The sequence below is a fragment of the Harpia harpyja genome, chromosome 5 (genome assembly GCF_026419915.1).
Source record: "Harpia harpyja isolate bHarHar1 chromosome 5, bHarHar1 primary haplotype, whole genome shotgun sequence".
Classification (NCBI taxonomy): domain Eukaryota; kingdom Metazoa; phylum Chordata; class Aves; order Accipitriformes; family Accipitridae; genus Harpia; species Harpia harpyja.
In genome coordinates, this window is record NC_068944.1 from 48,997,118 (window position 1) to 49,025,097 (window position 27,980).

General features: G+C 36.4%; 1 protein-coding gene across 9 annotated transcripts in view; it reads left to right on the forward strand.

Annotated features, from left to right (window-relative positions):
* RALYL (RALY RNA binding protein like) overlaps positions 1-27,980 on the forward strand; it is a 404,805-nt gene that overhangs the window by 13,983 nt on the left and 362,842 nt on the right. Inside the window, exon 3 of one of the 9 annotated variants that reach the window (XM_052787240.1) lies at positions 15,793-15,884. The exons of the other annotated variants lie outside the window; for them this stretch is intronic. The gene's annotated coding sequence lies outside the window, so the exon portion shown is untranslated. The remainder of the gene's footprint in view (positions 1-15,792; positions 15,885-27,980) is intronic. 9 annotated transcript variants of the gene reach the window in all.

Genomic DNA, 27,980 nt, shown 5'->3' on the forward strand with positions numbered 1-27,980 from the left:
CAGAGCAGAATGATGAGGTCCAAAAGGGTGAAATAAATCTTATACCCTAAAAAGACTTCTAAAAAAAGTACTGTATACAAAATTGTTAGGTATTATGCATATCTAAATACAATAGGTCAAATGCAAACTTGCTATTAAATAAAAAACCAGTCCATAAAACTGCAAGAAAACAATGACTTCTTTCAGGGATTTTATGTTTAAGGATATGTTAATTTTTATTAACATTTAGGAGAACTTAATTACATGTTCTTAAAAGATACAGTGTAAACTGATGCAACTGGCTGTTGCCTCATTACCTGACTAGAAACTTTAAATTTCAGTTGGTTTTGAAGTCTGCCTGATGTATTGCTCTTACAGTTTGTTTAGATTTTGATTATTTGTGGCCAACTTAATGTGAGTCACACACTTGAATAGTAGGTTTGTGATTTCAGGAGGGTACTCAGAGCCCCTAAACTTGGTACTTCATGTCTCTGGGCAGTCTCTACAAAAAGTAGGCACCTTGAAGGAGCCATTTGGGACAACTCAGTGAGGTACCCAGATTCCCCGGAGAACTGTACTGAACTGAGAGCTGTGGCTGACCCACAGGATGAACAGGAGCTCCTGCATGCACCATGACATGCTTGGCAGAAAGCATGTCCATCCCCCTGCTTGTACCAGGGAACTGCTTTCAGCACATCCCTCCCCTGGGATTTGTTAAAGGGGGAGGGTTCACAGAAGACTTCTCTGGGCCTTTGGGAACTTATGGTCTGAGGTGGAGCTTATTTTTTTTAAGGCAGGTAGCACTGATGCAGGCAATCTGCATACCTCTTTGAGATTTAGACCATGTTTTCCGGCCTTAAGTGTTATTTAAGGTCAATTAAAGGAAGGCTCTCTTAACTTCAGGTAACTTTAGCTGACAATACAACAGAAGTTATGGAATTTGAAACTCGCCCTCAACTGCTGTTGAAATGTGATGCAATGCATCCCATGCTGCAGAATTTGGTGTCATTTGCAAAGGGGAGAAAGCTGACTTTTTTGCTCTTGTAAGTAGATATTCTGAAACCACTGGTGTCGTTGAGGTCAGGAAGACTGCCCACACAAATAAGATGAAGAAGGAGCTGTGAAAATGGATCTGAAGCAAATATTTTTCAAATCAGGGGTGTAGTGATGATGACTTCCTTGGACTGACTCAAATCCTTTGCCTTTTCTCAGTCCTACCACTCTATCATCTCTGCCACAGATATATATTTCAACTTTGTAGTTTGCTTTGCAACTTTTATCTTCTCCTTTGGAGTGTGACAAAATAATTTCATATAGCAATTGCCATTTCACTTCAAAATGTAACTACAGTATAATCCATAATCATCAATTTCTTTTATGACCAGCTGTTTGCTATTATGCTTTACAGCCTTGCATTGCATCAGTAAAGTATCTTTATAGAAGTGGGGTAATAGAGTTGGCACCTTTGAAGCTAGGAACTTCCTAATGAAAACTTTGAAAGCTTTGATCCTTTCATGAAAGGGTAGTGCTTTTTACATAGGTTTATAATCTGCCTCTTTCAAATTAAATACTTTGTGACCTCTGGAATGTGATATAAAATGTATCTCATGGTATTGGATGCTACATGTAAGTTTTGAAATAATTTACATTAGTCTTCTGGTATTAGACTTCATCTGAGAAATTCAAAGCAAGATACCCAAAGTATGATACTTGCCTGTTAACTGCTGCTCACACAGAGCAACAAGCATAAATACTTTTGAAAGTCAAGAGAATTTTGGCCATCTCTACTAAATACAGAGCTAAAGGCCTGACCTCAGCATCTTTATGGAAGATTTACTGTGTGTAGAATGTAGATTACTGTATATGATGGCAATCTGTATTTGGCCTAGAAAACAGAATCGTGGTGGAAAGAAGACTGAATGAAGGCTGCCATCATTATCAATAAAATACTTCATATATGAAAGATATTTTAAGTAAATATGCCAAGCACAAGGCCTACCAGGTACACTTTGAACATAAAATGTGTAGCTTGTAGCAAGACAGAGCCCACATAGAAACTGTGAGTCGGGTACTGCTCTCACCTGCAGTTTTGCAGCACTTTGGACATGAGTCCATTTGGATTGTGCTGCAACAGAGTTTTATCTGAGGACATAATTTCTTGTTTTGATTTTTTATAATAAAGATGAGAAATTGTGCATGATCTTTTCTTGTAAAAGTCCATCTTTCCCAGTCTCGTGTATTTTGAATAGTACAGAGCGTACCGTGAGATGTAGAAGGTGTACCTATGTAACTGTATCCAAGGATACTCCCCATCTTATAATTAAGTCTATAACAACTTTGCTATTGATTTCATTGGGAGCAAGATCAGGCTTCTGTTTTCAATACAATAGGCTGTGTTTCTGATATAAATGTGGAACAGGGTATTAACTCAATAGAACAGACAGTCTGGTACCTCTTGAATCAGGGATTCTGAAGATGGCATAATAAAAATCTGATTTAACATAAAAAATGCAATGTTTTTCCTAGTAAATGAGTTGGTACATATTTTTTCTGGTATACTAAAAGTGAAAAAGAGCTGATGTAGTGGGTCAAACTCAAAGTCCAGCTAGCTTATTATTCCATTTCTGCTGGTAGTCAAGAATAAGAAAAAAATGTTATTCTCGCAAGAGCCTGCTTTCTAGTAGAATACATAGAAAACCAGAATAATAGTGCAAGGATAAACCATACTGGCCTATAGTTTATTTATAGTTTATTTTATAGTTTATCAGTATTAATAAATTGATACAGAAATTGATACCCTGTACAATTAGATACATATCAGGACAGATCACACTATCTTACCAAACAAAGTAAATATAATATCTATTAATGATCATATTAATTAACAGCAACTTCATATTCTGTAGAAAAACAAAACCTTAAAATATACTGTGGAAAGTATGCTTAAAGCAGAAGCACATTTTTTTAAAATAAATAAATAAATAAATATTCATTTGCAATACATTTGCAAGATGATGAAGTAAGAATACATTATTAGATTAGTATTTCAGCTGAGGAAAAAAAAGAGTCTTTATTAATAGAATAATAACAGAATATTTCAGAGCATGTGGAGCGGAAAGAGACATCAAAGCCAAGTAAACAAATAGTGAAGTTATCACAGTGAAATCTTCAGAAAAATCCTACAGCCATTTTGTAGTCAAAATTTTTAAAAGACATGCAGCTAATTTTGTTTTTTAAATGAGCTGACTTTCATAGATGTAATGTTCCAACTGTTAAAGACAATCTATGAGAAGATGCTGAATTTGTTCCTTCATATACCATATAAGATATATATAGTTGAGACATCCTATATCTTACATGATCTTATCTTGTATGATGTATGGTGTAAGATAAGACGTAAATTTCTGTTTATTTACTACAGAGACAGTCAATTTGGTTTTTTGTCAAGCACTGTGTATTAGATGACAACTGAATCATTAAAAAGGAAGATAGCTGTTTTCAGAAGCAAGACTAAAAGAAATAATTTTCTTTCAGTGAAACCAAATGTTAGTTGATATGAATTCACGGAAAGATACTGCATGAGCTAATAGTCTGGCTTAAACACATAGTTTCATTTGCATACGTAGTCTCCACCTAGCTGATGCAAAGCATGCAAGGTCTGTAGTGGGACAGGGAGTGATGTGCCTTTTGGCCTTGGTTAGGATTCCCCTTGGTTGTGCAGGTAAGGACTTCTCACCTGCCGACCACCAAACATGCACATCTTTCAAGGTTTCATATTGTAAGTTTATACTTTACATGATCACATAATTAAATATGGTCAAATCCTGCAACTCACCAGTTTGTCTAGGAATAATATATAGATATTTTGTGGACAAAAATTACTGTGCAGTTGAAATGCAATTGTTGCGTCTTGGGGGAAGATTCCCTTCATAATACCTTATTCTGCAATACTATATTGAAAATTGCTGTAGTACCAGATAAGATAAAGCGTGATTTCTTCTCATTCAGTATTGATGTTTTCTGTAGTCAGATTTTCACCCAATTGCTAAAGTCAGACTTAACTAGCTAGTAAGATTTTTTTGAGATTCTAGATTCAGCTGGCTGCTATAGAAGGACATCTACAATTGCCACTTTTGGGAATCCAAAATTGTATGTCAGACATAGCCAAAATTTTGTAACTTTTAGGGTGCAGTTTAAAATGAAATCTTGTTGCAAAATAAAGTAAGCCAGAATTCTGTAATTTTTTTTCCCCGTAAAGACTTGGAGCAATGTTGCCATCACGTGACTTTTTATTAATGTAAGACACTTGTCCTTTGCCAAATCCCAACACAAGGAATTTTCTCCATCTTTCTATAAAACGTGTTTGTAAATCAGAGTATTTTGGACTGTGGTGATATTGTGTGTGTAGTGTATAGAAAAGGGCTATAATCCAAACCAGTAATTTTCAAAAACATGTTACAAAAATATTATTTCAATATTTGGGGTTACCTAGGTTCTTTCCGGTTTTAGATAATATTCTTAATGGAATTGATTATTTTTATGAAGTCATGTTTATTTAGAAAAATGAACAATGAGAGATTTTCTTGTACACAGCGGAAGGCAGACAGTGGGAGAGAACTTTGTCACTCAGTTCCTAGGCTCCTTTTAGGCAACATTTTTCCCATTTTTCTCAGCCTTTTTTTCTGAGGACACATCTACAAGGCAGATACATGTGCAGCCCCTCTGCCCACCCCAGCTTCAATGTCTCTAAGATCTTGCAGTGTTATGTGACTTTCAGAAGAATCAAGGTATGGTTTATTAAGTCAAACTCAGTGCTGACTTAGTGTGGCTTCAAACCCACAGCTCAAACTTTTCTTTTCGGTTCAGTCCTCTGTAAAATTTTCCATCTAAACAAGTGCTCCCTAAACCCCTTGCAGAGCATCAGTGTTTTGGGCTGTGGGCACAGCATAAAGAAAGAGAATTTCCTTGTCCATTGAACTAGAATGAGTGGCATTTGCTGGAAAACAGGAGACTAGTCCAGCAACACCTGCTTCTTTTACTAAACATATATTAATTAATTAATCTAGTGGGGACTTCCCTATTAATCTCTTTCCTATGACCATTAGGGCTGAAGGTGATATTGATTGCACTTTGAAAATAAACACTGGTATTAGTTACTTTAATATTTGTTTAAAAGCACAGAAACAAAAAATCATTGAATTGCAGATACGGGTTATCATGTTTTCTTTACAGAAAACTGAGGATATGAAAATACTTTTCCTGTTGATGTAAATCGTCCATTTATTATGGCTAATTTCTTCTACATACATGCACTACAGTTAACCTTTGAGCTAAACGAAATAATCCAGATAATTTCACTAATGGGCTTCAACCTTTGACCACCACCATAGTCACGTTTTATGGGACATGTAGAGAAGTCTTCCCTCCTGCAGATATATAGGAGAATGGTGTAGGAAAGAAGAAAAAAACATGTAGAAACTGCAAAGGTACTGGACAGTGAGAGGAGCATGGTATCTAACAGAAGAATGTGTATGTACAACAGAAACAATTAGTGCCTGGACCTTCACTATCATTGCCCTCTACTCTCCTCCTTTCTTCTCTTTAGGATTTCAGTTTCATGTGGAAGCCTCCTCCTGTCGATTGTATGTGTCCCTCTACAGAGCTACTGATGTGTCTGAAATCTTTTCACTAATCCTGCAAAATCAAATACAAATAATCCCATAAGCAAATAGTAAAAGGCAAGAAGGCTACCAAAGCTAATTTTTTTTGAAGTTAAGCTAAAATTTTAAAAATACCATGGCCTGGACATTTTTAGACATAGTGACCAGTATTTGCAGCTGGTATAAATTGGTAGGATGTCTCCATTAAATCAATGGAGAATTGATTACCTAGTTCTATGCTCATAACTTGTTCATATCAAATGTAATGGCATTTGCTTCCTTTTAGTGATAAGTTGTGGAAAATAAGATGATTAGTTCTATACTGGTAAGATCATTTCAGTCTTATTGCAGAATGACTAATGGAGCTTTAAAAAAGTTGAGGTAATGCATGTGTGTGCCGTATGTGGAGGGTGGAGGGAAATGTGAGGCACATGAAACCTGAGCACAGAAATGATGAACTTGGAAACCATCTTTCCAGTGAAAGTTATTTTGTTCTAGAGCCTCTCCTTTGCATTTTGAGAGGATTTAGAAGAATGCATTATTCATAGCGAAAGAATAGTTAGAAAGTCAGTTGTTTCTGATGGAGAGTGGTGGGCACAAGCTTGCATATTCTTTAGCCATTTTATAAACACTACTGCAGAAAAATTTGTCTTGTGCCTTGAATAGTGTATTGATTATAATCAATCAGACATTTTACATACACTAAGATACGCCCTACTTAGCAAAAACTGCATTGATAAAGAGTGTATTAATGGATCCTAGAAATTTTGGCATTAATTAGGCCGGCTGAGGTCTTAAGTGTAAAGGATAAATGTGCCATCATTCGATAACCCAATTTTTACATAGATCATTAGAGGTAAAATGGACCATGTTATTATGTTAAATATTGAGAAGGGTTAAATAACAGAAAGGTTCAAGTGATACAGTCATCAGATGTTCAGCTGTCAAAACACCATTTTTCTGGTTGTTTTGCTTTGGATCAAGAATTGCAATTTGGTTTGGGAAGTATGTGTTGGAGCCAGTATGCCTGAGACGGGTTAAAGGATCATGCCATACACGACACAATTTTAAGTGTAGGATCAGCTCTTGATGAGAAAAAAATATGGGCTCTTTCTCTTTTGGTAAAGAGAAAAATATCCATAAGTTGAAAAAGTCATTATTGTAACACTTTTTTTTCTCTTCTGTGTTTTAGAACCAATATTATTTTTTTTCCATTGGTATGTGTAATGAGGCATAGTTAATATATGCTACTTAGCTTAATCTCTCTGAAACTCAGCTTTTCAGTATGAAAGAAAGGGGGCAGGAGGAGAATTAATATATACAAGGGATAAAACCTGGAAATATATTCATGCCACCTGAGCCTCAGCTGCCACCTCATGGATCAAGTATAAGATGGGACAGTAGGTAGATTTGGTTTTGCTGTTGACTTTGTGGTGTAAGCATATCACGTAGTCTTTCTGAGCCTCTTTGTTCTTGTTGTTCAAATTATTTTGCTAGTTGGAACCACATACATTCTTATTGATGTAAACCATCGTAATGAAACCGCAATCATAAAAGAGGAGCTGTGCAGCAAGAAATGGTATTAAGATGGATTTCTTACACTTTATTAGGGAATGCCCACACTGCTGGCAGCTTTCAAGTCTGATAAATACGGATCTTTGAGATGATATTGTAACATCCCTGAAAACAATCAAAGGACAAAATTTGAAATTTTTATGAAGGTACTTTGCAGAAGCTTTGTGAATATGAATAGGAAAATGTAATGACTACACATTTTCACATTAAGTTTTATTGAACTCCATTTGAATGCGCTGTTGGGGACTGAGGAAGCTGCACTTAGTGAAGGACCTAAGAGTTTGGAGAGTTGAAACAGAGGTATCTGCTGGCTTGCTTCTCACTCTTGTAATTCCTTAGATTAGCAGCTGCTTTGATCTGTGCCAATGGCTCCCAAAAAGGATTTTTTAGGCAGGAATTGCCAAAGTACGGGACATTCTGGTCATAATTTTTCAGAGTCTTGGCATGTACCATTGGGTAGAGGGGTAAGATATGGTCACAAGCTATAGCTGCTGTTAATTCTCCCATACTGGCAGGATCCTTAAATGTCTTAAAAGGCAGCTTTTCCTGACCTCTTTTCAATGCTAGAAAAAGGCAAGGTTGTTGCCAGAATGTGGCTGTAGTCAGCCTTCTCTGAACATTTCTGAGATCATAATATCAGCATGTTAAACTGAAAGAATCTGCCTCTGTGAGTCAATTCAGAAATAAATGGTGTACCAAATACCATTGTTTATTGAAAGGAAAAAACTTTCAGGCTGCTGAATAATAATGTAAGTATGGGATTTATAAAACCTATGGTTGATGGAAACGTGGTATAAACGTTCTCTATTGTTCTCTTAATTTTTTATGAAATAGTGCACAAGAGGTCCTTGTCATGTGGTTCCGATGACTACTGCTTAGTTGCCTCACCAATGAAGAGACACCTCGCAGAGGAATCCGAGGTTTATGTTTGGTGATTTTATCTGTGAGAGTTTCTGTAAACAGTGCCTTTAAAACTGGTTTGCTGGAGTTTTCAATCAATCTAAAACTTGAACACAAACCCTTCTCGTCTCCTAAACACCATTAGTTGTCACTGGGGACAGAGCTACATTTGCAACTCAATCTACACCTATTGACTGTCCTGGTCATTCTAATGCTTTTGAACTGTGCCTTCTCTGCCTCATTTTTTCCCATCATTGAAATGGGAATAAAACCCTCCATCATCAAAATTATTGTTGATGATTCATATATTGAGTTATACATCACTCTGTAAGATTTAAAAGCAAATAATTTAGCAGCTGTGTTTTCACCCACAGTCACAAAGTTGTCTATAGATATGTCAAAAAGGTAGCCCCCAATACTAGTAAACCTAGAATCTATTCTGGATGTTGTACTTAGCCAAAGGTCACTCAGACCAGTAGAAAGAGAATATATATGGCTGGAAGGTGTGGAATAACTGTCTTTACCACTCATTGTTTCCTTTTTGGCAAAGCCCTTGTAGCTAGCAGTATCCTCTAGTTTAGCATCAGTGGATGCATGTTCTGAAAAAGAGGGGAAAGAAGTTTTTTCTTCTGGAATAACATATTAACCAGTTGAGACTTGAGGGAGCTGAGTGGTTTAAATGAATAAGCAGTGGTCTCTGTGAGGGTGATACTCTCCTATATATAGGTAATAGCTTTTTATTGTTGTGTTAGAATGTGACACAAGAGAGGCTTTGAAATGAATCAGAAGTAGGTTCTGCTCATGCTGGACCTGTGTCTGAAATTGCCTCTGATCAGCCAAAAAGAAAAGACTGCTCTCCCCGTGAAATGATGGATGGATTTGTCTTGTTAGGAAAAAACACAGTGACAGGCAACCAAAATTTTCCTACATACATATTTAACCAAAAATGCTAAACAATACGCTTCATTTTGTCACTGGAAATATTTTGTAATGAGATGATGATTCATCATTGATCTTTGCTCTCTGTCGATGGAACAGCTCTCTTGGGAGGAAAATGAAATCTATATCTGTCTTATATGTTTGACAAGCCAAAAAAAATCAAGAAACAGACTTCTGCTTTTGTTTCAGTGATTTAAAGTACATTTTCTAACTTTTTATTCAAAGAAGCTGTTTGTAAATCTAGTCTAGAAAAATGGTGTTTTTACAAGCTTCAGGAGCATGTTTCATTTGGAGTGAATGAATTATTCCTCGCCAACACACAGCTGTAAATACATAAAACACTCAAGCTTTTTGAGGCTTGGCTCAAATGCCAGCATAAAATCAATGATAAAAATCAATGCCTGATATGTGCAGTACGTTACTTAATCATTTAAAAAAATTATTTCAGTGAGACGTACAGGGCCAGATTCAGAGCAAATTGTCAGAAATGGTTTAGCTTCTATAGAGTTCTATTGATTTACTCCTGTGCTAGATCTGGCCCACTGTGGAAACTGAATTTAATATAACTGCATTTTTTAATGTTTTTATTTATTAGTACTGAACATCATTGCATTTTCCACAGCCACAAAAGTGGATTACGTTCATGGCAAATTCTTTACATACATAGAAAGTGTAGTTGTGTCTGACATGCAACAAAATTACACTTGACATTTATAAGCTCAGGATTGAGTTTTCCATTTCACTTTGAGTAATTTATAAAACAAGTTCATTTCTAAAGTTACACCACTGATTACAACTGCTAATTTGCATGAATGATTAGGACATCCTTTGTGAATTAGGGATGATAAATAAAAATTGCAGCAAGTACGATCTTTCAGAAAAATACTTTCTAGGTTGGTTTGATATAGATTGTTCAGATTTAAAAATGTAGAATAAACCACTTAGTATCATGCTTTAAATATTTTTAAGTATATCTTAGGAAAGTACAGAACTACTAGTAGACATCACTACAGCTGTCTGCTATTGAAACATTGGCAATAAATAGGGGAGACTGTTTAGAAATTGTTTCTTAAACCTAATTCGGTATGTTTTGTGCTTATCCATGCATTCTGTTGCAGTACTGGGATTATTAGGTGGTGCAAATGTTGTGGACTGCAGTGCTGGGTGTGAAATTAACCGCAGAGTAAACTCTCTGGTATAGGTGAAGAGTCAGACTTTCAGAAATGATAACTATGATGCTATTGACTTGCAGCTGATAGTGCTTATTATCTCTAAAAAATCAGGAAATAACTCAAGTGGAAATTAAAATATGTTACATTATAAAACCGATCATGTTAATATTGTTGTGAATACGCTTTCTCAATTCCTGACATGATGCATTTAAAATTCTTTACTTAATACTTTGTCAAGGTAATTGCCCTCATTTAATATCAGTCAACCCAATCCTCATGAAAAATATCCATTAAGCTCAGCAATAATTTTCAGCCAAGGAAAAAAAATTCAGACTGCATCTTGTATGCCTTTTTTCCTTGTTAGCGAGCATCCATTTCTAAGGTGAGTAACCTGGCTATTGTAATCTCTTTAATTGTTATACTGTTTTTTCTGGTTAATAACTAATACTTCCTTTAATTTGCTTTCTATCTGTGACACCTCATTTATTATAAACTGTTATAGCCTGTATTTAATACCTAGACCTATTATTGTACAGAATATATTAATTAGGTCATACAGCAGTTTCTACCATTGGGTGAGAAAGATGAAGCAAGGTAATTTATCCTGCATAAAAAGGAGTTATGAATCATGGCCAGCTGCTGTTTGTGCACAAGTAGTTAATGTGGGTTTCCATACTTAAAATACGAAGTTGTCCTATGGTGTTTTTTGTCACACTTTTGAGACAGATATTTGTTAGCAATGTAAGGAAAATTGCATCTGTTCTTTCGTTTGCAAAGCTGATTGATTACATATTGAGACTAATCCCCAGATCAGACATCACATGTCAAGGCATGGACTGGATGACTTTTTAAGGTCTCTTCTAATTCTCTTTCATGATTCTATAATTAAATTGAAGTTGTGAATAATACAATGCATTTTCATGTTTGTGAAAGATTAGACATCCCCTGTTAAAATTCAACAGTATATGATCATGTTTATATTCTATCTGTTATATATTTGTCTATTCTGTTTATTTTTCTCTTCTGTCCTTTTAGAATTGCACTCTTTTGTAAAAGATTGGAAATACTGAATATTGTCAATGTTAGTTGTTTCACTTCATAACAGCAACAATACCAACCAATATTACACTCAGGAACTTAAGACAACATTAATTAAATTTTGCCATCAAGAAGATGAGTATTTCTCAGCAAGGAAAAATTAGTTTGTGATTAAAAGAGCTGAAACCCTGTTGTCCTGAAGTTCAGCATTCATGGCAATGTGTAATTCAATTATGCCTTTGAACACCATTGCAGTGTTATGAAATAAATGAATATATATATATATCACGAGCAGGCATTTTGTTGTTAATTATATTTAAAGTTTGGAGTTTATAGTTTTCTGTTCCATTTGAAATCACGGAACTTGGTTCATTAATGATATACTTGGATACATTAAAGGGGAAAGAGTTTCTTTATGGTTATCTCATGAAGATTGTACAGTGACTGGAAAAAACTGTTAAAAATGGAGACTATACAGGGACCACTTTGAGAACTGAGGAAGACATGTAATACACAGTCATGAGAAAACATTTTGCTTTGTACCTGGCATTCATTCATAACAGCTGTGTGTGACATTATTTGTGTTAAAGGGCGTATGATTATCTTTGCACTCCTTAAAGTGGTTCTCTGTGCCAGAGGGCTGCTCAAAAATTCCTTTAGCTGCCGGTAGCCAAGGAGTTATTACCACATTCAGAAACTGCCAGGAATGCTGAGTCCTGTCCTATTTCCCCTGGCCATTCTCTGTACTAGTTGAGAGGAAGGGAAATTATGTGGCCCCCACTCTGGCAGCTCAGCATCACTGCGGGATCTCTCCACGCTGTGCTCATCACCCCTGCGTCCTGCTTTCTGCTGTTAGCACGCTGTGAAGCAACGGCAGTGCTCCGAAGCCTGTCTGTGGGATGTAGGTGAACATTTATTCACAGCTGTAAAATAAGCCTTGTAGATACAAGTGTTAAACCTAGAGAGAGAATGAAATCCTCATTCCGGGGTAGGTAAAGGCAAGGTTTCCATTAACATCTGAGAGCCCATGATTTTGTCTTGGCTGCATCACAATGATCATGCCTGAAGCTGCTTCTCTTCTAGACAGACTTATACTGGGATCAGTCTACGTAGTGACAGATCCTTTGGCCAAATTAGTTTTGCTTATGCAAACCCAAAGTAAACAAGATCTGTGAAAGACTCCTATAAGCAGAAGTTTTGGGAATGGCATTGTGTCTCAAGATGAATTGCTACAGCTGTCTCAAAACATGTGGCTTTGTAAAGAGGGAACATTTTTCATATTAGCTGTACTGAGCTAATTGTCATTCTCTTTAATGCTGTAAAAACTTAAATTGTCTTGCTCAGATCTGTGTTTTCTGAAGCATGGCATTCTTATCATGGTCTTTTAATAACTGGTGCAAAAATATAGCATTGCATTTCAGTAGATGAGGAAGACTTGGGTCTCAAGTCTTACTCGAGTGAAACTCCCTTTAGCTTTAAATAGAGATTTGACTGACGAATGAAATAACCTGTATCTGATGAACCTGTTGTTTGAGAGGGGACAGGGCAGACTGCGCGGTGGTTTTTTGGCCATAAAGTCAGCTGTATGAAGGCAAGGTAAGGTGACAGATTGAATGGCACCACCAAACCCAATATTACTCTTGCTTTTCTGCGCCAGAATACAAGTCCAGTAAAAGCAACAACTGCTTTCACAGGATATGAGATTACAGTAGTCCTGCTATAATCCCTGCTTTTATAGAGACAAAGGGAGGTGTTTTACCTTCTCACCAGCAGATGAGAAGGCCATGTTTACTAAGGCTCGGTGCAAAAGAGTGATCGTCATCTCCAAGGAAGCATGCAGGAGCCAAGTAAATTTGCCAAATATACTCAAATTAGAGCTGTCGAGTGTCTGCGAGTGAACAGATGGAACTTGTGAATGAAGACCATAGCCTTCAAATGTCATCGGGAAAAAAGTTTCAGGTAGAAACAGAAAGCCCATCTAAGAGAAGAAGCAGCATGATAGCCCTAGGAATCGTGTTTGTTTAAAATTGGAGGACTGATCTGACAACTATTTCAGGTGGATCTTGTACATATGTATGTGACTGATGAAAACTAATTTTCTCAGTAAAAGTGTTTTATGACTAAGAAAGAATTGCCAGTATTTTTTCATAAGTGACTAAGCTGTGGTCTGGGAAAGGAATCCATGCTAGTAGTAGAATATTCTTGTATATCATATTTCATTTTAATATGAGTTAAAATGATTAATTAAAGTAACTGACACCATAATTCCTTTAATTCTTTTGAATTTTCTGACAATTTCTTCCTGTGGGACTGAGCACAAGTTTTCAATTGAGTTCACAAGGTATTGGGTACCTCACATTTTGTACATATTCACTTTGAAACATTTAAGACCATCTTTTCATCTAAATGTTTTCATAGCAATCAAATCAAGATAGCTATCCAAAAATGCAAATTGCCCAAATTAATGAATATTTTTAGATATTAAAATTCATAAGGAAGCTAATATATATGTCAAGTACAGTGCTGCACTGGAAATAATTAGAAAGGAAAACATGGGGCTTAGTAAAAAGAGTCATAAAGAGGGTAAGGAATTTGCAAATGAACAGATGACAGCAGTGTCAAATTGGGATGTATTGTGCTGCAGGGAGTTTACAACTGGAACTTTTATGGAAATGGTCCTGAGATAATTTTTTTGTTTAATCATTTCACTATTGATATTGGTAAATATTAGGAGTGTGCTGGTGAAATTCGCTCATATCAGATGGGCAAAATGACACCAATAATACAGAGAAGGACTGGGATATCATATAGGAGAAAGTGAATAACCTTTAGGATTAGGGTAGTAGAAATGCAGTTAAAATTATAAGTGAAGCTTACTTATTAACATCAGTTTTCAGCTGTAAAAGCCCTTCCAGTCCTGTATATTTTTGCTCTTATTAATTTTGGATAGTCTATATGTCATGCTGCCTTGGGTTGATTTTTAACTATTTTGCAAATCACACCCCTTAGGCACAGTGTTGGGGTTTTTTTAACACACCTGGAAAATGGTGAAATCATTTTTTCAGTAAAAATCACTTCTAAACAGAATTACCTTAAACATGAAAAAAGTAATACTCACTGAATTGTAAACCCCCAAAAGTAAAATATATAATGAAAGATGAAAAATATTTCAGCTTTTATAACACCAACAGCCAACCTAAAAGGAGTTGAATCTTCTAAAACAAGCTGTCTTGTGATGGAAGATAGATTGGCTTGTGAGCCTGAATAAACTTTGTCTCTAATTAGTATGCAAATCTCACCTGCTCCAGGGTTCTTCCTCTTTCAAAAACTATGATCTATTTAGTGTTTCCATGTTTTCTGATGAATAATCTCACCCAGGAGGTTTCTTTTTCATTCCAGTTTTCTCCATACCTGTAATTTTCAAAGCATACTGTACTGTTTTAGGTCAATATTTTCTTCAAAGCACCAAGCTGAGAAATGTTAGCATTTCAGAAATTAAAAAAATCCTGAAAACAAATCAGACATTCAATAATAAAAATATTTTTACTTAATCCTATAGAGTAAAATTCTATATTGCAACATATGTTTATTATAGATGTAAAATACATACAAAAAGTACAAAGAGGACTATAGATGTTGAATATAAATGTAATTCATCTTGTGTTTGACTTCATTAGCAGAATATTTAATACCAGAATGTTAAATAAAATGTATAAATGCCTTTAAAGTCCAATCTTATACCATTAAAACTAGTGATGTTTTCAAGAGGAGCAGGATCACATCTTAGTCAATGTCATTGGCAGAAACCATGTCAGCATGTTATGAAGTATAGAAGTTTTCTAAATTTCTGTAAAATTCTGAAAAAAGTTAGCTTACTCAAACCTGATTCCTCCTTCCCCTCCATTTTGCTGATATGATTCCCTGTATGTCAGCATGGAACATAAATGAAGCATCTAAACAGCTGGACCTGATTCAGGATGTGGATCTCTTGATGGATGTATTCACATCATCCAACTTCAGACAACAAGACAAGTCCTTTTGGGACTCTGATTACCTTTTGAAAGAAGCAGCCCTTTATCCACTATCTCGATAGGAAAGTTAGTCTTCTAAGCTTAAAAGATCAAAATCTTCATAACATGACTCCTCTCTACTCTGCAAGTAACCCTCTAGAGCTGGATGCGTGTGTACGTGCATGTGCACACTCACCTGCGCACACACACGTGATCATGACCTGTGAGGGCAATTCCTGCATGTTTAGAGGTCTCTCCAAATGCAATGGATGACAAGACTACATTACACCTTAGACTGTATATATTTGTATACAATGATTGTCTATACTTGCTGTCATGAGGCAACAAGATTATTTGGGGTGTCATATGAGTATTATGGGACTATATTCGATGGGGTAATCTCTCTCCTATGAATTGCATGAAGTCATTTAGCTATGCTTGCTCTATACACATAATTCGTCTTTGGTGCCCTTGAAATAATGAAAAAGGAATTCATGACACCTGTATTTTATTTTCCAGTTGTGTGCAGGGTGCATCCTTGGACAAGTCACTTAGATGTAGATCCTGAAAGGTTTTCAAGGCTCCAATTAATTCCAAAGGCATCTTTAAAGGTTTGGGCTTTAATCTTTCTAGCCTTTGATTCCCTTAGCTATAAGATGAAAATGTTACTAAGAACATATCTCTGCAGCCCCTTGGAGACTCTTGGATGAAAGGTCCTGAAATGTGTAAACCACTTTTTAAATTTTTTTCTTATTGGCCACTAAAGGGAATTTTGCAGGGAATATAACCATTTGGAACTGCAGGGGTTTGCAATGTTTATCAAAATCAAGAAATTTGCCCTACATATTTATGTAACTATTATGAAAAAGAAGCGCCAAACATAAATAATGCATGAAAATATTTAAAGTACATTTTCCCTACTATTTTTTTATTATTTTACCTGATTGGATGGGCAGAACTGTTGAAGCTCTGTTGAGAAACTATGTCAGTCTCCCAGGAATGGTGCTTCTTGGTAAAAGGTAACTATAGAAAATTGTTTTAGTATTAGGGATTCACCTGATTCTAGTTCAGCGCTCAGAGGTGGAACCAGCAATCTTGTTTGCTAAAGACAATTCACAGAAGTATATTACAGGTGCCAAACTGTAAAATTGTCTGAGTCGGAGAAGAGTAATAGGTCAAACAGAAGCTATAAGCCCAAATAGTCAAGAAAGAGAAGGCTCTGCATCACCATTTCCAGAATGATCACTGTGATTTTGATTTGGGGTATAAGAATGCACAGAAATCAGCGGAAGCTTTCTGTTTAGCAACACAGAAATGTGAAGGAATCAGTCTATGCTCTTCAGTGGCAGCCAGGTAGATGGCAGGTCCTTTGCACTTATAATACACTGACCCAGAGGAACTGGAGTGGGGGACTGTGTCTGGAGCAATGCGTGCTACCCTGGGTGCTCCTGCTGCTGACTGGTTGCACAAGTCCCTGCTGTGGAAGAGATTTATTTTTCCCATCTCACTATCTTTGTTGCAACAGGTTAGCCCTGTGCATCCTGTTTACATGGCTGTTTTTGTGCTGTGCTTACCAGAAAACTGAGTCAAATTTAAACTGGAAAGAGCCTATAGGTAGCTAGTTCATCAAGTCTTATTTTAAATATTCAGGTCTCTGTTTTCATTTCAAAGCCTTCCTTGTGGCATGTTCAATAGCTCTTCTGAGATAACCAGGCTTTCTCAAGTTTGAATTTCAGTTAAGCTTAGATAAAGATTCTTGTCCAACAAATGCTGAAACTGGGATGAATTCCGCCTGGCTCAGAAACAGTGCACAACATAGGGTTGAGCATTGGGACTGCAAAAAGTCATGATGCAAGTAAGCTATATTATATTCACCTAATGAATAGAAAACTTCTCAGCTGTGCTCTGTCACATATTAACAATACATTAGAGGTACATATATATAAAAGGATGTGGGGAAATACTTGTGTCAGAGATAAATCTTCAGATCAAATGAACGTGTTTATGTCAGTAGAAGGAACTTCGCAGAGTTTTGACTCAAATTATAATGGTTAAATATAGAAGATAGCAAATATTGTACATGTTTATAGAAGAAGCATAGTAGTATATAATAGTTGATATACTTCAGCTGAGCTGTCTAAAAATGCTTTACAAAATGTTATCACTGGGAATGAAACTCAGACCTTTTGTATAAGCAGTGTCCATCTTATGTTGGTTAGTGGATACATTGAAATTTATGTGAGAATTATGGACTAAATATGATCTTTAGAAGGAGAAAGACCTCATTCAGTAAAGCAGGAAAGAGGCCTCATCTCTGCTGAAAGAGGTGGAAACTCTTGGTACCTCACCAGATTCAACTCTGAGTGTTCAAAATAACTCAAGGCTCCAGATTGACAAGATAGTCTTTTAAAACATTCATTTTAATGTAGGAGTTTAAAAAATTGAATTCTGGAAAAATTAAAATCTTTTAAATAAAATAAGAGAGCTGGGATTTAAAAAAAGAAAGTTGAGATTTTTTTCACAGTTCAGATTAATTTAGGATCTTGCTAATAAAGAAACCACCCCAAACCTCAACATTTTTGTGACATTTTGAACAGTTAGGTGCTTTTCATCTTTATGTTTTCTGGTTTAGTTCAGTATTCCTGTTTGTAAAATTATTTGCATCATGGTAAGCTTTTATACAAAAAAGGCTTATAAAATCCAGTTAGAGCAGTGTGGGTTTAAGGAAATCTAAAGGAAGAACAACAAGAACATTTCTACTGAAGGTCTAGGAATAATTTGCAGTAATGCAGTAAGATTCCACAAGTGTAATTAAGGGCTAAATAGAAAGGTGCTGAAGTAAATTTACTCCTGAATTTGATGCTGAGAAAGCAATATTCAAGAGAATGCAAAGAATGACCTTTTCAGCTCATTATTACAAATATATCTTTGGACCTAACATTATTGGTTATAATTCTAACTCAGCTGATTAGTGTAACTGCATTACCTTCAAAACATTACTGGCTAACAGAAGTGAGATTCTTTGTATTCTGCTTCTTCCATTCCAGACTTGGTGTTTCCTATTGCTCTCCAAAGGGTTAAGCTCAGAAGGAATGATAAAGTGGCCACGTCCTGGGAGATTTCTGTTTCTTTCCCTCTCCCTCTCGCACAGATGGATTGAGAGAGAGAGCTGCTCTTGAGGCAGGTTTCTCAGGCAGACATGAAACCAGAGCAGATGCTAGCAGACCAGGCAGTGATGCATATACTTCACTTTCTTTTTTTTCCTTTCTGTTAAATACATTTGTTATCCTGAAACAGGTCTTTGTCCTCAGATGACAATTAATACATTTTATTTAGAAAGCTGAGCCGTCATCAGCTTTAAAGATGCACAGTGGGTAGGGTGAGTTTAACTCACAGTCTATATACCTCAATAACTTTAAACTTCATTAATTTTCTATAAAATGAAAACCCCTTTTAAAATGGAAATGTCACAATTTGCCAGTGATTTTTGTGGAAGAATGAAATGAAAAGAATTAAATAAAATGCTTATAGGAGTGCTTATGAGACTTATATTCAGGAAGAAATCAAAGCTAAGGATAATAGTTGATGCAAAGAAAATGAGACAAAGTAGTATGTTTTGGTACTTAAAACCAGCCCTCAATTCACTTAATAAAAACCAGAATAAACTGGTTGCTGTCAAAGAAGGTTCATACAACTCCTTTGAAAATGGCATTGAAAAATTGTCACTTTGACAAACTTTGAAAGCACAACATCCTATCTGCTGTAGCACACACCTGTACCCCATTTTCTCTACCAAAGACAAAAAGAGGCCTGAATATCACACGAATCTCATTTCTGGCAGCTAAAGAGATTTGGTGAAGGTGCAGAACCAATTTTATCCAAAGGATACCATAGTCGCTGATCTAAAGAAAACATTCTCCAAACGCCTTGCAAGCCTTATAATTTCCCAGTTTGTGTTTGGGAAATGCTGTCTCGAATATAAAAATATAAGCTTTCACAAACAACCTCTCTTAAAATAATCTACTTAAATTTTCATCAATAATATCCTGTTCTAATTTTTTTTTAAGTGTTTTCCCTGGGCACTCCTTGTTTTAGATGAACAATCAAAAGAGCCAGCACACATTCTTAGCTTCATCCCTGTTTCTTTTTCATTCTAGCCAAGTTCATCTGTATGCCACAGAATTGTCGAACAAAGAAGCATCACTTTCAAATATTCACAAGGGAAGGAAATGAAGTTTCCCTTGTGTGGGCTTCTTTTTTGTTTTGTTTTGGGGTTTTTTGATGTTCCAGTTTGCTGTACAGCTATAATCTCTCCTGCTTTGTAGGGTGTGTGTAATAAATGGGGTTTGAAATTCCTTAAACACTTTAGCTTCGCTTCAGCTATTAATCTCAGCAGCCATTTATTGGTTTGTATGCTACAAAGCAATGGAGATTATCCTTTAATTAATTCCATTGAGGGGTTCAGCTGCCACCACCAACCACAATATGGTTTCATAAATTAATCTTGTAGGGGATATATAATGCAATTTATTATAACATTTATATTAAAATGCAAGTAATAATACTAGAAATCCTGTGTAACAAAAGTGTATATATGTATATACATGTGTATCTCCCAAATGCAGTAATTAAAAGAACAATTGCATAGTCCATTTTCATATTTTCATTTTATTTAACTGTTTTAAGTATTTTTCAGTATCCATCAGAAAGTTAAAAGATAATGTTTTCTTGACTCCTACATAGGTAGCTGTCTTAAAAACTATGAAATGACACCTTACATCTAGATGTAAGAAAACTGTATAATTGGTCTTTAGAGCTCTGCTTGAGATCTAACTTTCTCACTAACTTGTTTGTACTATTGTAGCTTAATCAGTTATAATAATGCATATTTGTACACATGAACATTTTTATGTTATGAGTACTTGAGGGAGAACATCAAGTACTGCCTAAAGTGTTGCCAAAATGTTTTGATCTCTGGAAGCTGAAAGTGCTTGGCATGGGCACCTTTTCTGTAACAGGGGACTGATTATGTTAAAAAAATATGCTAACTAGGGTGTTTTCTCTAGCATGACAGTAAGCTGAGCTTAGCTGTTACTTTGAAAAAGACAACCAGTATGGCCTGGTTCAAAACTAATTTGTGTGCTGGCAGTGTTGGTGTAAACAGAAAAATTTTGACTGTCAGGACAATGCTGTGCAGATTTGCTTTCTTTGAAGTCGTTAAATATTAAGATTTCAGTCCTACCTAACTTCTAATGGAGGTAGCAGAAACAAGTAGGGAGGTAAGATGGTTCTTCTTTGCTCACCCAGACTATAGTCGGAAGCTAGGCAGACCTCAGGAGTTCCAGATCACTTCAAACTGGCAAAATAAGCTATTGCTATCAGTGGTGCTCCTTTCCTGAGTACTGCTTTCAGGATTTCTTGCAGATTGGCAACCTTATCTGTGCAAAGAAATTAACCAGAGTGCATGTTCTCCCTAAGAATCTTCATATAACATTATTAATTAAGTTAATTAATTAAGTAGAATCTTCAAGACAATCTGCAGAAATAGCTTTATTAAACCCCTGAGCATTGTAAGATATTGCAAAGCCTTTTTGTGGATTTGGTGTAAATCCTAATATTTCACTGATCTGGGCAGAGAAATGCAGAGCTTAAAATGGAAAAGTTTTCTATACTAATTATAACTTTTTTGGTTATAGTAATCAGAAGTGCTGAGTTATTTTTCATCTTAATAGATAGACATTTCTGTGATTAACTAATTAATAATTTGAGGGATGAGTCCAATATATAAGTTGTATTTTGGTAGTGTAGGTCCAGTGTATTGATCAAGTTTTGCAAGGACAGAAGTAGAACTCTGTGCTTGCTGAACTATTATTGAATATTGTGTTGCTTTGAGAATTTGCAGTGTATAACAATAGAAATTACAACTACTCAGTGCCACATAGAAGCTGATGGAAAACACTGTATGGCTTAGAAGCTTAAATCATCACACAGGGTTGGTGTAAAAGCAGACTCATGCCAGCTATCCAGGCTCTGATGTTTCAGTGACATGCAGACGTATTTGCGTTGTGAAGAATGTTGCACAATGGCAGCAAAATCATGTTCTCAGTGAAAGCAGCCCTGGGAAGGCACGTATGTACCTAAGTAGCTAACAACAGAGACAAGATGCTGCCAGGACATACTGTTTAAATGCAATCCACATAGCCAGAGCTACTGCTCAGGTCTGCTCAGGAGCTGATACTACAGTCCACGGGCTGCAGTCACCATCCAGGCTAAATGTGTTCACTCTGCAGGAGACGCAGGGCATGAGGTTGTTCCCAGGAGCAGATCCATGGTTCCACTCCTTCCTCTGGTGGTTGGCATAATTCACTCCAGAAAACCAGCATGTACAGTGGAAACGTACCCACCAGGACCTGCTTGGTACTCATAGATGAAATGACCATCTTAATTTCATAATACACGAAATACAGTTTGTAATCTGTGTGTTTATAAATGGGTCTTATTAGTTTGTTGCTTTTTTTTATTTCTTCAGGTTTTCCTGTGTCATTGGTTCCTCTTAGATCTCCCAGTTCATGCAAAGCAGCAAGGCTCTGCAATATATATTGTAGAAAAATGGTAACAACTACTTTAGAAATTGAAAACTACTCTCGAAGCATCGATTTTGTGATCATATTTCCGTAATTTCTGTTTTACTATTTTGCAATAGCAGTTATCATTTTTTGACTCAGATTGCTTATATATTTTCAGTTAACATAATATGGTGATACGTTGAACTGAAAAACAGTGAATCTACTGATAAATCTGACTTTCATCAGATTTGTGTTGAGCCTATTATGCTAATATGTGGAGCAGGTCAGAAGTATTGCAAGATTATCTTCATGACTGACAATAGCTGTGAAGTCATAATAATTCTATATATATATATATGTAGTTTACCATCTGCACTGACTAATAATACTAATTCATCTGATAACTGGATGAGAAGCAACACCATTTCATTGAATAAGAGAAATTGAAAGCATGGTTCAAAGCCTCCTCAGTCAAATTGTCCAGGAAGAGACACGATACACCCAATTTATTAATGCTGGGTTTGATACTGTATTTAATTATTTAATAGAAAAACTTTGACAGTTTAATTATAGTCTATAGTTAGACTTTAGTGAACCTGGGTTTTCTGGATTCTAGCCGATAAAAATGATTTAATATTTGCTTGTCTTATTTTTATCTATATAAATTAGTATATCTGAACAAAAGGATATCCTTTTAAAAACAAAAGTTAATGCCTTACAGGTTCGTAACTTTACCTGTGGTGGACTCTTTAGTAGCTTGTTATCATTCTCATGTTATAATATTGAATGATTAATCAAATGAAAAAGCTGGTTGCTACATGCAAATCCCCATATGTCAATAATGATCTATTTAAATCTTTAAAACAAGGTATAAGTCATGGATAGGGCCATGAAATAGCTCTCTGATACACATTAAGTATTAATTTAGGAGCTTAAAAGGAAAAGAAACTTTTCTGAGAACTGCTCAGCGACAAATTATGATAACTAGGAACGTTGTTACTGTTTGTATATCCTTTTAGGTAGGCTCTTCACATGCAGTAGTGGGAGGGTGCATGTTCCATTTTGGCTGTGGGTCTCTGCCTGCCTTGTTCTTTTTACATCTGTCTCTCTAATAGCTGGTGGCACAGAGCTAGCAGAAAGTGTCACTCGTGACTGTTCTCCCACAGTTGAGCATGGGAGCACTGGAAAGAACCCAGGAGTCTTACTCAGCACATGATACCTGGCCTTTCACATCGCATTGGCTACATTGACTCAGTGAAGCACTTGGGACTGCGTGCAATGGCTTCTCCCTCCTCATTTAATGCATATGAGCAGTAGCGTTGGGAATCTGGGTTGAGATGCCAGAACAATTAATCTAACCCACCACACAATTGGAAAAGGGAATTTATATCCTCCCACAGAAGACAATAGTGTTACATTGTGTCTTTCTGAATATGAAGTTTATAGAAACAGAAGCCTTGAAAATCAGGGATGTGGAGCTAGGGTGCACACCAAGGTACAATGCCCTAACCTTCATCCCTGAAATGGGTACTAAGCAACTGGAGCGGGCAGCTCTAACCATGTTGGTATGAAGAAGTGAGGATACAGGTGCCACAAGTGCATGTGGCATGAGACACTATGAGCAGAGTTAAGGTTGATCATCAGCTCCATCATTTGTGTTTTTCAAAAGTTTTGGTTTGGCTGATGTTTTAAATGTGTACAATTTTGCACTAATCAGTGTAATGTCACATTCATGAGCAATCATTTAGGAAATTATATTTATCAGTTAAGATTGCAGTTGAGGCATACCTCTGATTAGCTAAAAACAGAGATGTTATGTGACTCTCAAATGCTTTTTTGCTTTCTTAACTCATCTTCCAACAAAGTGTTTGTATGAGCAGTCTATGACAGACCAGAAAGAAAAATCACAGAAATATCTTAAGTGTTAAGACGTGGTGTTTACCACCAAGCTAAGATGTGTGGATCTCCTTCTTATGCTTTTTTGTGACATCCTTTGACTGTCCTGTCACTATTTCCCCTTCATCTTCTCTCATTCTCGTCCAGTTAGACCATTATGCCTTAAGAACCCAGCAGCAAATAAAAGTTCTGCTCCTTGTTCTCTCATTCCTTTTGCCTCATCTTGCACCACAGGCAACAGATCCAGCATGGTAACTCATTCCCCTTTTTAAATTTTGCTCTGCTGCCCCCCAAAAAAAGCAAAATTCTCAGTAAAAGCACCTGCTGTGGAGTAACTATAGAAGTTAAAAAAAATTAAGAAATGTTTTAGTATTATCAGAGTTATGGCTTGAACTTTATGCCTGTGGAAAATATAGATGAATGTGTCAATAAGAAGATAATTTGGAAAAGCTAGATATCAGACTAAGACGACTACAAACTGAGAACCTCAACTGTACAGAGTACTTCTTGAAGCACAGCATATTACAGGACAACCTGAGTAAACATGGACTTCAGAGCGTAGAAGTGCCTAGCTTTAAGCCCAGAGGAAAACTCTGAAGTCTTTTTTTTATACTGTACTATTCAAGAATTGCTTTTTAGATAAACCTTGGGTTGGGGTGAAGTAAATTCTTCCTGGAAGTGGTTCCCTTTCTTCAGGAGGCAATAAGTGGTAAGTTTTAATATCAGTCCTGTTACTATATCCACCTGTAGGGTTTCTGCTACAGGATGCAGAGCTTTCTCTGAGTAGGGCGTATGCGGCCCTGCAGTCAAAAGGTGGGGATAGGAGAGCAGCCTGACCAGCCCTGGAAGCATGATATGCTTAACATCTAGGATATCTGACCTTTGTAATGCAATGGGAATGGTCTCTGTGTTGGACCGGGTGATGAAGTCCTGGTGCAGGGCAACGTTCAGGAGGGATGTTTATTCACTGCATTTTTTCTGGTCTAAAAGCCGATACACAAAATGCAATCAATAAAAGTGCTGTTTAATTATGCCTGACAGGAGCGCCATAAGGAAGGCCTGAGTACAGCACAGTTGTACACAGGACTGATTGCCAGCATTACATCTGGGGACAAATGAGGAAATGGGGACTAATGAGACCTCCACTAATGCCTCCTCCTGCCACCTCCATTGCACTGCCCAGCTTCAGTGGAAACAGAATGTTAATTAGACAACCAAGGAGGTGATTGTGCTCAAGGATTTTGAAGCATTTTATAACACATTTAGTACATCATATACTGAATTCCTCAGCATCATGGAAGATCAAGGGATATGAGAGCATGATGGACAGACAAAGTAATCAAAAAGCAAGGTGTAATTGTGGTATGGACAAATTGGACAATAAACATAAAATTAAAGCATACAGATTTCATAGAGAATAGGGCTAACTACAGAAAGTTCTTTGTTTTCACAAAGGCTTATGTTTTCAAACAGGGTAATTATTGAAGTTCTGTTGAAATCAGGGTAGTTATGTTGATTTACACAAGCACGAAATCTGACCTAAATAGGAAAACAGGAAAAGAAAAGCATTTCCTCCCCTCTCCTCCAATACCTAATCTTCCTTTAAATGTGAAAGGGTCCTCATGCAAAATGAAAGCAGATTTATATTAAATAGTGAGAATACCTGAAAAAAATAGACTGTTCCAGGGATTTGTAATAATGATTTCTCCTGACTATTGCACTCTCTTAGATAAAATAGAAGAAAATTTCTACCTGCAAATGGCAGATTCAGTAGCTCTCCAGAGGTTTAATCTTTCACAGATAGCAAGAAATCCGAGCCAAGTAAAAGCCCGGAGCTCTGCAGAATATAAGTTTCTGATGGAATGATGTTGTTCTGTTTTGTGAACTACACCATTTATCTTTATTTCTTTGTAGGTGATGCTTTCTGTGAACACTTCTGAACTGGGCCATGATAAGAGTAAAAGCAGATGCAGGAAGTCTGTATGATATAAATAATGATTCTGCTTGACAAAATACTTTTGACATTTTTAGAGGGATACTGTTGAACAATTTGCTCTGGTTTGTTGCTCTCCCATGAAAGAGCTAATTTAGTCCAGTTAAAAGGCAGCTTTCTCATTGGCTCTGAAAAAAATTAGTACTTCGTATGCAGTCCATATCCACAGCTTCCTTGGGAGCTAGCTTTATTAACCAAATGCTAGCCCACTCCTTTTCTGGCATGGCGAAGTCCTAGTGGATTTTTTGTCTAGCACCTATGTCTCCTCCTATAGAAACACACACTAAATCCACTTGTGCAGAGTTAATAAGCCAGAGGTATAAAAATCTGCATGTCAAACACTGGCAATAATAGCAATGATTACATTTATTCTTGCTGTTGAGTTTATCTGCCATGTTTTAGGAGGTTGCTACAGGAAAAAAACAACGAAACAAACAAACAAACAAAAAACATGCCAACTGATCTAAGGGAGGAAACTAAGGAAGTTTACGCATCAACTTTTTCAGCTAAGCTGCTAAAGGGGAACTTGTCAACAGGGGCATTAGAGAGTGAGCTGACAATGTGAGCTGCACTCCAGCATCCCTGGGAGGGTTCCCAAGGCCATCACTGAGGTTAGCTTTGCAAACCTCATGCCTATGAATTCACTTCTGTTCCTTCTGAGGATTCCATGTGCCATCCTCAGGGCTCAGCAACATGGGGTGCTATTGATACAATATTGGAGGGCTCATCACATCGCCAGCCACTAGTGTTTCAAGCAGCTACCATGTATTCTCAGCCATACTTGAGACCACATGTTAAGAGTTATCTAGGATATGGAGAACTAATTAACTCTCTTTCCATCAACCACCTGCATTCTCAAAGAAGATGAATCAAGAGCAGGGCCTGGCATCTCTACTACATGCAGGAATAGGGAAAATACAGTAAATAGAATTTAGCATGGCACAGTGCAGGTCTGCAAGAAGAGCTTTTAGCTGATAGAAATTATAACTATCAATAACAGTCAATCCCCCAAATATTGTGTTTTGTCTTTTGTCCTCCTCTCTTCTTTAAATAAAACTTTTCTTTTAACAATTAATCTATTTTTTGTTTTGGTTTGAGTGGTGTATTTCCCTTGATTTTCTTCAGAATACAGTAATTCTGTCCTCTGCCAATATATGTGAGACTTAGTCTACTTGCCATCCTTCATTCTTATACTCTGATTATCAGGTTTCATTGATGCTTTGTTAATAAACTACATTCATGCTCTCCGAGCATCCAGTCTTGCTATCTAATAAGGTCACAGACCTTATATAATACAAAGACCGTTAGCTGAGGTGATTATTTTGAGAGATTTTGCCTCACTGACTTTGCAGTTGAGATAGCCTAAAGCCTATCCATTAAAATGGATTTTTTACCTCCATTATTAAGGCTGCTGAGTGCCATATCTTTAATATTTTCTGGGTGAGAAAATAAAGTGGGGGATGATATTTACATGTATCCTAGCCATTTCAGGTATACTCCTGAAAAAAACGGGTATCTTTATGGGTGTTGTGAAAAAAGCTATGCAAACTGATGAAAAAGAATTTATTTGGGGTTTGTTTCCTTGCTTTTTTTGTAAATCTCATTTCCCTGGATTGGCTTGCATCTTTAGCTGATATTGGATATTCTATTTTCATTTATGATGCTAACTGAAAATTGTTTCATGTCTGAAGCCATCTTTCTGTAATAAATATATATATTTGAATAGAACTTAGTTTAGTTTTCTTCAGTCAGGAAATTTTCCTTAAACTGAAATTTGGCAACAAGCTTATTGGGCTTTTATTTTCCTTTGAGAATTTTCAATTATTATGTTATTTAAACTGGCATACACTAAAAATACTGAAGTTTCCAATTTATTTACAAAAAAGTGCATGGGTTACAAGTGTCTCTCAACACATCTGCTGTTTGGGAGATAGCACACAGAGGACAGGTTTTGCCAAATTGCTCTTGACTGTTGGATGAGTCTCCCAGAAGAGTTAGCTATCATTTAATGTGCCTGTGATACACATGCATGCCATTTAGTATCTAACAGTGCTAACAACTTATATAGGTTTCAGATATTAAGATTTCAGTTAAAGGTTGATTGATTTTAGTCAAGTGGCTGATCATATATAATGGAATTTATTTTAGATTTTGTTGTGAGGAAATACCTCATTTTTCTTCCCTCAATTTATTTGATAATCACGGTAGAAAAATTCCAAGATGTTAATAAGACTGTATTTGGCAATATGAGT